This window comes from Phaethon aethereus (genome assembly GCF_964289735.1).
Source record: "Phaethon aethereus genome assembly, chromosome: 5".
Classification (NCBI taxonomy): Eukaryota; Metazoa; Chordata; class Aves; order Phaethontiformes; family Phaethontidae; genus Phaethon; species Phaethon aethereus.
In genome coordinates, this window is record NC_138579.1 from 45240666 (window position 1) to 45253184 (window position 12519).

Consider the following 12519-nt stretch of genomic DNA (forward strand, 5'->3'; position numbering starts at 1 on the left):
CCTCTAAGGACAGCAAAAAGGAATTGCATAGAAGAGAACACAACATAATACGCCCTAATAGAGGAGGGCGGGTTGTGCGCTCAGAAGGCTGGGAGCCATAAAAGACCAGCCATGTCAGGGAGCTGGAGTTGTGGTAGGCAATGGCAAGAAGTGGTTGCTCAGCACTGAAGGCAGAATTCCAAATCCACTAGGCAAACATCTTGCTCGCTAGGACTCCATCAGTGCATTCGTCTGTCCAATCCCATAAACAAAGAGGAAAAGCACAACAGGGAGAGAAAGAGAAAAATCTCAAGCGACAGGAGTGAAACTCAATCTGAGCAGCCAGTGCTGGTCTCCTCCCCATTGGCTACAGCTGCGCCTGCCAGTCTGGCTCACGTGGCTCCCAGGAATGCTAGTCAGGCTCCCCAGCTCCCAAGGTCACGGCGAGCCAACTGCCCACCCCTGCCTGCCAGTATGCGGCTTATAAATACCCCAGGGAGGGACAATCGGCTGCAGTCACAGGGATGTCTCGGTTGTCTCTTTCCTCTCTTTCTGGCCATCCCCTTTTACAAGCACTAGTGGTGGTGGGCTAGCCTGGGAGGTAGCAGCCTCAGGCTACCAGCTTTAGGAACAATACATGGCTTAAAAAGTAAGGTATGAACTAAGGGGCTCCAGCACATACACACGTGCAGTATTATACTTGCAACAGTGTGCCTGATACTTTGCCAGGCACAAAATTCAGCCTCCCTCGGCTGGAAATATGGACAGTTTCTGTGGACAAAGGTCAGCTCTGTTACAGATTTTGCTGCAACTATGGCACTGACTTCTTAATTTCAGGGATAACAGGAAGCTAACCGTCCTGAAGAACTTTGTTCATGACTGACTGTTGCTCACTGCCATTGGATACCTCTGACAGTCCTCCAAGAGTTTGCAACAGAAGTTGTCAAAGGCACTGCTGAAGGCACTGTATCCAGAACTTGCTGATCTTTTATGATGAATGACAATAATGACCCAAAGCAACATACTTCTGCACCTTCTGATTGCATAAGAGAATTGTTAGCCTAATTAGAAAATAGCTTTAACTCTCCTACACCTTCAAAAGAGTAAAAGTTAGACTGGTTCCTCTAGGAGTCAAGTTTCATACCCCCATTGATGTGTTGCATTTTTAATGGGTCCAGGCTTGGTTATCTATAGATTTACTCTGTCCTTTGTAAGAAGAGACACCAAACTTGCCGGGGGATGCTTCAGGGAAGTCTAATGTTTTGCAGACACAGAAGCCCCAGACACCTGTTTTGGGATCCTTTTATAGGCCAAAGAGAAGAAATGGCAATTCAGGGTTTTAGACCTGAATGCAGAAGAATGCAGAATGCAGACCCACATGCAGAAGCAGGCGTGTCTCCAGCTGTCTCCCTGCTTCTGTGTGAATTTGGTGGCAGCTCTTCCCCAGTCAAAGATAAATACCAACACAGTCATCCCACAGGCCACCAGTTGGACAATCCTGGCCTGTGTCATGGCTGCCTAAGGAGACACAAACCCAAGGGAGTCTTCCTGAGGTAATATCCCTAAGGAAAGCAGGACACAAAAGAATAAGGAACCACAGAGGCTTTACGTCATAGCAGTCATGATCTTAAGAGATTCCATCCATATCTTTGCCCAAAATTTCCTCAGAGAAGTATTTTAATAAGAAAAGCATTTTAAATGGTAGAAAAGTCTTGCTACAATCAGACTGATTCTCTTTCAGGAGGTTATATACTCTATGATTTTTGTGTTATTTAATTTAGTATTGTTTTTCAGAGCGGCAATGTGTGAGATGGTGTTTCAGCACAGGCTGTGTACTCTCAAACTTTAGAATTAGAAACTTTGGAAAAATCTACAGAAGGCTGAGGCACAGCTGGTTAATGTGCAAAAATCACTTCAGCAGTACTGTTAAAATTAGTATCTAGGCACTTTATAGATTTTAGGGCTTCCATAAAAGTCTGATTTTGGAATTAAAAAACAAGTATCTCCTCCCTGCAGTAATTCTTCTATGTCTCTCTGGAGGTGGCTGGTGGGATGGACACAAGATGCAGAAGACTGACCCCCATGGAAAGCACTGGTAATGGTGAGGCCACCAGATTTCTGGACTTGGAGAATTTAAGAGGCCAGGGACAGCAACCATGGGAGTCTGCTACATTAAAGAGTCCACCCAAGACTCAAGAAGGTGGAGAACAAAAATCGCATAATTTTTTGCTGGAGCTGACTACTTTGCAAAATTAACCTTCCACAAGTAACCCGCCTGTAACTCAGACTCATCCTGATGCTTTTGGACCACTTCACCAACTGCTCCCCTCAGCGTTCACTCTCACATGCCACAAAGAATAGGCGAAGTGAGAAGAGGATGCCTTGCAGTCTGACAAAACCCATCTAACAAGAGGGAAATACCTGTCCTGCATTTTGTTTATCACACTGTACTTCCTTGCTGTTGAGGTCTCCTATGAAACAGTGCTTAGTCTCTCAAGAATCAACTCACAACTCAGCTACTGAGATAAAAACTTATCCTAGTTAAATAAGGGCTAGGACTATCAAGCTCAAATTGGTCATTTTCATAAAACAGAAACATACTCTGACATGGAAAACATAACCACTTTGAGCCCAATGTGGCTGTCTTAAGTAAGGAGGGCTAAATAGGTAGAATCATCAAGACACTGACTACCTGTGCTGCTTCGAGAAGGTAATGGCAGAGTGATCATCAGTCCGTGGCTCAAGACAGCTCTAGTTCATACAAGATTCAGGTATGGATTCTATAGTAAATGATCCACGGTTTCCTCTCAGGAACTGCAAATAAGTAAGCCTGCAAGGTGCATGGAAACACCAAATCAGGGAATCTCACCTGTCATGCAGTGGAGCTATACACACAGTGTAGCTAATCACACAGTCACTTCTTCGGAGTGACCACACTGAGCTGCTTGTCCTCCTCTGCATTCCTCTTCATAAGGTATCCCCAGTGACTCCTGGCCATATGAAGACAGCAAAGCATGGCTGGTAAAGTCAGCAAGATTGGAGACTGGAGTCAAAACAAGTAGTGAAAGGTGGAGGCGGATGTGAGAGGAAAAAAATTTCTCCTAAAACATTCAACATCAGGACTTAATCCACAGGTTTGTGTATTTCCTACTGATGTTGATAAACAAGTAACAACTCATGTGAAATGCTGATTATTTTCAGAGATTAATATACTGGCTCTTATTTGTAGTTTAACTGTCTACTGATTGGTGGCGCCTTTTAAATTAAAAAAACCTTCAAAAAATAAAAAAGCCACCTACCAAGATGGATCTAAGATCAGTTCTGTAAGATGCAACTGACAGGGCTTTGATTGCATAAGATGAGGCTAGCCAACCTTCTGCACAAGCAGGAATCTTCCATGCCACCTAAACAGACCCTTTTTCTGATTCAATTGTTTCTCTCCATCCTTCATCTCGGACATATCTGCACTGGAATCTCTCCAGCCTCCCTTCTCAACAGCTGCAAATTAACTACAGAGATCCCAGCAGACTCTGCAACAGGTGGCTCAGTGCCTCGCTTCACAATTGGTGCACTGCAGGGAAAGGAATGCTGCACTGAATCCTGATGCTTGCAAGTGCTCTCAGATTTACAGTCATGTAGGAAGTAATGGGGTGAAAAAGAGTATGCCAGATAACAGAGCAAAAGGACACAGAGGAGAAACATAGCTGCCCTGAAAATGCCTGCAGTCTCCGAGATGCAAGACAGTAGAAGGAAGGAGTAATGTTACTGAATGTTAGGAGCTTTCAGAAATGCGGCCATTGTGGTACTTTCCTTCTGAGAGGCAACATTAATGTCAAACCCATGGCAAGTCTCTAAATGACTTATACTTTGCCTACACCAATTTTTTTTTTTTTTTTTTTTTTACAACTAATTTCAAATGATTAATGTATCTTAGTTCTAAAAGCAAAGCAGGTAACTTATCACAAAACCTGAGCTCATAAGTAATCCCAACCCACTCGGGGTTTCCCTGTGTAGTATTTCCAGGACCAGGAGCACTGAGGACTGCAGATACCTTCATGTTGCAGAACAAGGGTAGGTTCAGCAAGCCTGGCTGTGTTCCTGGAAGGGGTAAGGAGGCAGTGGCGGATATGGGGCTTGTAGGAACAGCATGAGCTGGCGCCTATCTAATCCCACACACTACCACACACACATGCTGTACCTATATAGCTGAATCTGGTGTTATGCTGAAGTTATTTAGCCCTCAAAACACCATGAAGCACCATGCATGGGCAGGCAAGTGGCTATGCAGCACCAATTCTGTGAGGCTGGATATGCCTACACACTGCTCCCCAGTGTTTTGCGTATTTGTATTATCCAAGATTCTCAGCTTTTCTCTATCTAATGTCTAATGGGGACCTGACTGCCAAATGATACAAAACAGAGGCTAAACAACCAAAAAACCTTTCCCATTTCTACTCAAAGTAGCTCAACTACATAGAGGTAAAAATCCAGGGCTATATTGTACATCCAGAACAAGTGGTAATGGGCCATGAAAATTTTTGTGGCTCACAGCTAAGAAACTGGAAGATAGTTCTCTCATTTCTCTTCTCAGTTTCCCACACTTGGACCCAAAAAAGAACCTCAAGTTTAAGACACAAATACAACACACAAGGACTCTTCTCAAACAGTTTAATAGCAAATAAACAAAGGAAGGTACCACACTTGGCATATACAAAATGACTTGTTGTCGGTGTGTCTGTGCAATTAAAACAGCTTTAAGTTGCCCTTTGGGACAAGAAGAAAAAAAAAACAACACACACACAAAAGGAAGAAAATTCCTTTAACACATACTCACTTGTTCCAAACTTGTAACAAATCTTTTCATTTTTAAATCCACTACACAAACTCTGCGATCAGATCAGAAAAGCAACACGTGCTCCTCTGCTTTTTAAACCATTAAAGTAAAATCCGTAATTCTCTACAGAGTACAACACAATTTCACACAAAAAGACATTTTGTTTTGCAAATCAAAACAAGAAAAAAAGGAACAGCTCAAACAAGGTAAAGAAAAGCATTTCTACGACTGAACCACGACTTCGAGTTGATTAAATCCCATTACTGCAGAACAGACTCTACATTTGGTCATAGTGGCAATTTGTTTTCTCATCACATTGTGAATCACTTTACATTGTTTTCTAGTAGAAAAGGCAAAAAACTGTACAAAACCCCTAGTGTTAAATACAACGTTTGTACCAATAAAAAAGCCCACAGGTTTGTCTCCAAAATGTAAATTTTCTTTTTAAATTATTCACAAAAAGCAGCCAAAAATCAGAAAGGCAGCTGCTGCTCCACTGTCTCAAATCCATTAAAACCACCACAGAACAATTAAAACAACCAAAGGAAGAAAAGGAAAGAAGAAAGGAAAGAAACATCCAATGTTTGGCATTTTGGTTTTCTTCAGATATTTTTCCACAGGTTTCCCCAAAGTTCCTTATGGAACCCAATGCGCATGTACAGAAACGTGTTGGCAGTTACTCAATACACTGCAGGGTATCAGTGCCCCCCACTGACACACAGCCCTGTGCATTCAGACTGTGGGACTAACAGCAGCCAGCCCACAACCCTACCTCCCAAATAAACAAATCTCTATCCTTTTTTCATCCAGCTTCATGCTTCACTCCCAGGTATATGTACGACATCCAAACATGTTCTGTCTCATAAGCAGATTAAGGACTGTCTACACAAGTCAGGCCAGTATCTATTGAGAATATAGTATCCTCAGCCAACGCAGGAGTAGCATAGAAGAAAAAAAAAAATCCTTTTGCATCTTTGCATTATCCCGGTCAAACACAACTTGTTTTCTCAGCAAAACCCCTTCTCCTGGGATTTGATTTCACATTATTTTCTACTGTTAAGATACCTACACTAGCTTCTCCTTCTGACTGAAACTTCATCACAGCACACACTCTTCAGGTGCCTTCATCTAGAAGCTACATCCCAGTTTCTACCTGTGCAGATGGTAGTAGGGTAGGGGGAAGCCTGCTGCCCAGAAAGCAGTAACCTGTTCATCCTGCAAGCCAGAAAAACTGCTTAGCTCATTACCCAATTAAAAACTAAACAAAAACTAAAAAATCTCCGTAGAGATTCCCCAGCTAAGGCCCTTGAGAAGAGAGCTGGGGATGGTACCCTGTTCAGGTAACAGCTTCAGAGGCTGTTGTATTGTGCTTGTCACTTGGGAAAAGAGCCAGCAGTTGTAGGAACAGGTTTACAAATGCTTTCTCTAGGATATTTCAAACACTTTATTTCAAGAGCTACCCTAGATCCTTCCAGGATCCTGCCACCAAGGTCTAACTGATGGTATTAAACTGGGGCTGGACTTCACAAAAATATGCCCTGAATTATACAAAATGCTCATAAAGAGTGTTTCAAAGGAGCCCTAGCTTCAGATCAGTTTGGAAACAGAAATACTGTGAAGTTCCCCGACCTTCCTGCTTCCCAGCTATTCCCTTCCACCACAACTTTGACTACATGAACAGTGCAAGCAAGACCCCTGGGAGCCTCTGACAGCTCCCAGGAGATGGAACAAGGTCCAGGTGCTCTGTCAGGCAGACAGTCTAAGTGCACAGGCAGATGGCCTCAGGTGGCTTCTGATCAGATATTTGTCATACCAAAACCACCAATTTAAAGGATACCTTTGAAACCCATTAAATTGCTCAGTTTTTGCACAAACTATAGAAAACAGAGAGGTGAAGGTGATATATACGAGGGTGTGAAGAAAACAGCAGGAAACATGCAAAACATTTCTGGGCACTATCTTAGTTTGAAAGATTAAAACAAAAACATCACATTTTGCTGAAAAGATTGTAGTTACAAAAAAACCAAGCATGCTGGGGCTTAACAAAATACATCAACTTTAATCAAATTTTCACTGCAGACTGATAATCACACAGAGAAGCAGGGGAAAAAATAAAAATAATAATTAAAAAAATAATCAATAAATGCCAGGGCAAAAATGTAGCTACAATCAGAAGAAAATGTAGTTCAAGTGTTTTCTGCTGATGCCACTCAAGTCACAAGTTTGAACTCATAAAAACACATGCTGTCTCCTCAAGCACAGAAACCAGATCAGCAAAATGTGACTAGGAAGTCTCCTGAAAGATTGAGTCACACCATATAATTGACTTTTTCTTCAAAACTGTGTTTTTAAAACTAAGCACACAGAAAAAACTAAGCCTAGAAAGTGATTTGCTGTATGTTCACAGAAATACAAATACTCCACAAGGTATGCTAGCAAGGCTGCTCTGAAGACAATTACAAAGAATCAGATTCACAAAATCAAGTGGTTATCTTACGAAGGTCTAGAAAAATAGAAATTCTTTTATATTCAAATGCAAGTTTAAATATTCCCCTTCAGCAGTCTTTCTAGCAAAACCAATTTGGCAGCACAAAAAAAAAAAAGAAAGAAACGAACGTAATAAAAATACACATCAGCATCAAAGGTCAACACAAGGTCAAAGGTGAGAGTTCAAGCATCAGAGAAGCTGAAGAGACAAGGATTTGGACGATGTACTTGAACGCCACATCGACATGCTTTAGGCACAACGATGAACAAACGGCAGGAATCTAGAAAAAAAACAAACCAGAAAGAGGGAGACCCACTGAGTTACACAGAGCAGTACATCCAAACACGGAGAGAGAGAACAAGAATGGGCACTGTACAATGAGATCTCCTGGGGAAGGGAGTTGACAGGGAAGGGCAGCACATGCCAACGATGGACAAGTAAAAGTCAAAGTACATGAAGGACACCAAGTAAACATCAAACTGCCAGAAACCAAATGGAAGCAGAGGCCCGGATTTCCCTCTCAACACCCAGTCCATGGAGCACTCCACAGCCTCCTGACACATTGATTAGCATGCATTCACCTTACCCTGTGCCCAGTGTGTCTCCAATAGCTCTGTTTCGGAGAAGAACAGAGCAAGGTCCCTCCCCAGGAGACTGACTCCAAAAAAATATAGCTCTAGGGCTAACACTTGCCCAGAGAGACCAAGACCATGAGAGACAAGACACAGGACACAAGGGATTCACAGGTGGTTTGACAGCTGAAACTCTTCTTGCATCCTAACCCGGGAAGTTCTTAGGCAGTGGTAGCCCAGGAAATCCATGTTCTTTCCTTCAGCTACAGTCCCTTCTCATTCCCTAGGAGCCCATGAAACTGGGGGTGGGTGATTTGGAACTGGGCGGAGAAGGGAAAAAAAGATGATACAAGACAAGTAAGTGGAACCAAAAACTGCATACATTAGAGAAGAATTCCTTAAGACTTGGCTGCAAGTTAAGACTTGTCCTAGCTGAGCACTTTTCATACCATTAGACCTGCACAGGGATTTTCCTTTCTGAACCTTTTATATAAACAGCTCCCAGCTCCCTGACTTCATGAGGAGGGGATTCTGGGCTCTGAGAAGCTCTACAGTCACTGTTGCCAGTTTGATGAGTAGAAAAAAAATGTGTTTCCTGAAGCTTTTTTGACGAGTTTATAAATAATTATTCTAGTAAGTAATATAAATACCTTTGTTTTCTCCCCATAGCTTGTCAACCGCAAGAGACATGGAACATTTTGGGACCAATGTGGGAAGTAGGGAAAAGTGGAAGCAAGTTTTTTCTTTTTTTCTTCCTCCCTCCCTGACCCCACCCTCCCTTTATCTCCTGTTTGTGGCCTTACTCTTCAGCACATCTCAAAGCTGCTGGTTAGAGACTAGAGCAAGATGAGACTTGGCTATTATCTTATACATTTATAGCATGTTTGAGAGTAGCAAGTGTTGCATTCTAGTTCCAACGCAGAGAAGCATGTTTTCCACTAAACCTGCTACACTCCACTTACTAGAACTGCTGGGATTAATTTGCTCTTCATACTTTCCAATTGAGGGAAAGGACTTAGTACGAAGTTTAAACCAACTCCAGCAAACAGGGTACAATGCAACTCTTGCAGTTATTTCTATAGTTCTAGAAATACTCCAAATAGTTTGCAGATAGCCACAAGATTTCAGTCCTAAACTAGAACGGCAAATTCATCATGAACTAAGGCATGAGAATAAACAAGAGGCATGAAATCAAGTGACATCTAAGCATGTACCATAGAAATTCTTCATGTGATTTGTTTGGGGTTTTTTTGATAGAGATTTTTCAAATATTTCACTCAGCAATTTTGAGGGGAAAGGCTAAGTTTCATTAAAGCTCTGAGGAAGGACTGGCCTATAAGAGCAGAGCCATGAGATGCTGGCTAAGAACTTAATGACTTGGGGAATGACAAAATTCCAGTTTGTCCTTGTTTTATTCTCAAACTGTGATAATTCTGCCTTCTGTGTTTTATATTTAGTGGTAAGTATGTTCAGGGATTTATAATATCCTTATGTACAAATGTTTGCAGCAAGAAGCTCTCAAAGCATTTTATGTGTTCATAGTTGCACCCTTCAGTTGCAATTTGCTTTATCCAAGTTGCTTTTAGATATTTCCAAATGAAATATGAACAATTTCATTCTGCTTAGCTGTTCTTCCCTAACTCGCAACCATTAACAAGAGGAAACAATTCAGTTAATTCTATCATGCAAGCAGAATCTATTATGGTCTGTGACCTTCCGTATTCAGGCGAAAAGCCTTTTCCTTATAGATGTATTTGCCAGTGAGAAATTATCAGGCACCTATTTTCCAGATAGTAGCACCCACAGCTAGTAAACTGCTTCACCATTAAAATATAGAGAGATATTCACCATCATCGTCTCAGATACTTCTGAAAAATTCCAGGCTTCATTCTGCTTAGGATTAAAATTTAATCACTATATATCAAAGGCATTTTCTAATAATGGAAGCTTTGTATTACTGAAAGAAAATACTAAACTACAAAGAGATACCCTATTTTGGACTGTTGATTATCTAGGGGACTGAAGAATATACGATTTTGTTTACTATAGTATTGATACTAAGTAGCATTGGACTAGGACTTCAATTGTTCATAATACTTTCATCTTATTACAGCATACCTAGTAAAATCAAATGTCTTCTAAGAAAAAAAATACATCTATGAAGTAGACCATTTCCATCTTGTTTCTAAAAGATCCAAGTACTTTCTGGTAGCACACGTAATATGGAATCCCATTTCACCAGAAGTCCTACTAGCTTTTGTTGTAGAAAATGCAGATTCTTTGGTTTATGACCATACAGAATACTTTGTCCATGTGGCTACTTAAGCCAACCCTTCTGCAGTTTATTTGAACTCACCCAACTCTTATCCTACTATCCAGGAAATAAAGCATCTGACACTGATTTGAGTTGCACTTGAATGAGAGTACGATAGGAATTAAAAGTAAAATAAAATTTAAAAACCCCAAGTCCCCCAAAATCCCAGACTTTCCTGACAATGAGTGAGGAAGAAAACTGGCTTAAGACTGGAAGGCATGAAGAGCCTAGATCTCCAGAGTCAGCAGCAGACACCAGACAGACAGAAGAAATGTTGACTTTATCTGATCAGTTCTGTTATCAGAAAAAAATCTGCCCAAGTCACAAACTTGATACATTTATTAACTTTGGCAACACATACATTGATACACCAAGAAAGGAAAATGTGAAACAAATACACAAAAAGGGCAACATCTTCAGCTGGTGAAAATTGATGCAGGTCCACTGAAGACAGCAGAACTGCATTGATTCAAACCATCTGAGGATCACATCTTTTAAAATTTAACCTGCATAGTTTTTTTTTTCCTTTTTCTTTTTGGCAATACTTATAGTTATGCCAGTAAGGCACAAGAGCTAACCCAAGTTAGGTGTCTTAAGGTGATTATGTCTGGGAGGAGTCACTGATCAAACTAAGCCACAGAGTAAACTGGTGAATCTCCTAAAGTCAACAGGAGTTGCACCTATTTGCAACAATGCCAAGCTTGATCCATAAGTTACAGTATTGAGGACAAACTATAGGATGCAGAAGCTAAAATAGCTAATTTTGGGCAACTGAAATGACTAGTAAAGAGGCCAGAGCATCAGGTTAAAAGAAAAACAGGACAAAGGTCTCAGATAGTACAGTGGGGTAGGGTGCAAAGAAGGTAAAAGTGACTGTAGAGACCCCAGAGCACAATGCTCTCCTCCACTGGTTCACAGCATATGTCTTCCCCATTTAGCAGTTGTTGGGCTGCAAACAGGCCACTGAAAATCAGTAGTTTCAATCATGCACATCATTATGTGTGTAAAACAATCACATTCAGGATTCTACAAAACCCTGGCCTTTTTTTCCAGTGAAATAATTTAGGTAATAAATATTCTCCACCCTGGAGCGGTATAAAACTTCTATAAAAATAGAAACAACATTCTTGGTTACAGCAGGTTGCACTTGGAGCAGTTGCTCCTAACTATGGTTTGTTTGGTTTTTTTTCTGTTTTTTTTTTTCCTTTTTTTTTGAAAAGTATATTATTTATTAAAAAATCCCATTATCACCTGGAGGCCTTCACACTCCAACACTCTTTTCTCAGAAAACCAGGACACATCTTTCCCATCGTGCAGAATTCAAGTGTACATGGTTCACTTAAGTGTATGTTTATGTTTCTAGAGAGATTCAAATAATTAACATAGAAGGGTACCACATGCCAGCGTAAGTAGGAAATTTGGCAATCTGGCCTTTGAACCTTTGCCACCACAAAATGATCTCAATAATACTGATAGATTTACCCATCTGCCATCACTATAGACAGACCAGCATCAACTAACTTACTTGATTTTCAATTTAAGAATGGAAAGGGCTCTTCTTAGATGCTATGCATCAGGCCTTGTACTTCTGAGGTTTGAGATCCCAGGGGACCCAGTCCCTGGGAACACCTGACACACCCAACAGACCACCGCACATGGGTGCAGATCCTGAATGTGATCTCAGGTTTGATGGGTTTAGTGCTCCTCCTGCTGGAGCAGAACAGAAAGGCCCAACCCTATGTCTGACCCACACACTTTTTAGCAGCTGGCTCCCAGACTGCAGTGTTAGCTGGTGCCCTGGGAAACAGCATCACGAACCAGGAATACAAAGAAAACAAGGAAAAGGAGAAAATATGAGGTAAATGGAACTTCTGTTAAAGACACACAGAAATTGTAAACTTCCTCTTGTGACAGAGGTGGATTTTGGTGGTTATAAAATGGGACTCTACTCTGATTTCTTAAAACAACTCAGGCCAGAGTGTCAAAAGTCCTTTGAGCCCCCTAAAACCAGTATATAACAAAGGCCTTTAGCAATGCATTAGCAATTTTACAAGTGTGCAGAAAAAGTGTGTGTCCATTGAAGGGGCGTGTTCAATTTTCCTCCGATATAGAAGATAACAGCTAGTACCAAAAGGCAGAATAAGACTGATTGGCTCAATGCTCTGCTCTGGTTTCACAGCTCCTGTGTTAGCCTGTTTTACACTGGTACACACCACCTTAAAGGAAAACTGCAGTATAAAGAAATACCTATTACTAGACCGAATCACTGCACAAATTGCTTAAAAAAAATCCAGGAGGTTATCTTTGCAACAGAATTAAGACTGAGAAATCA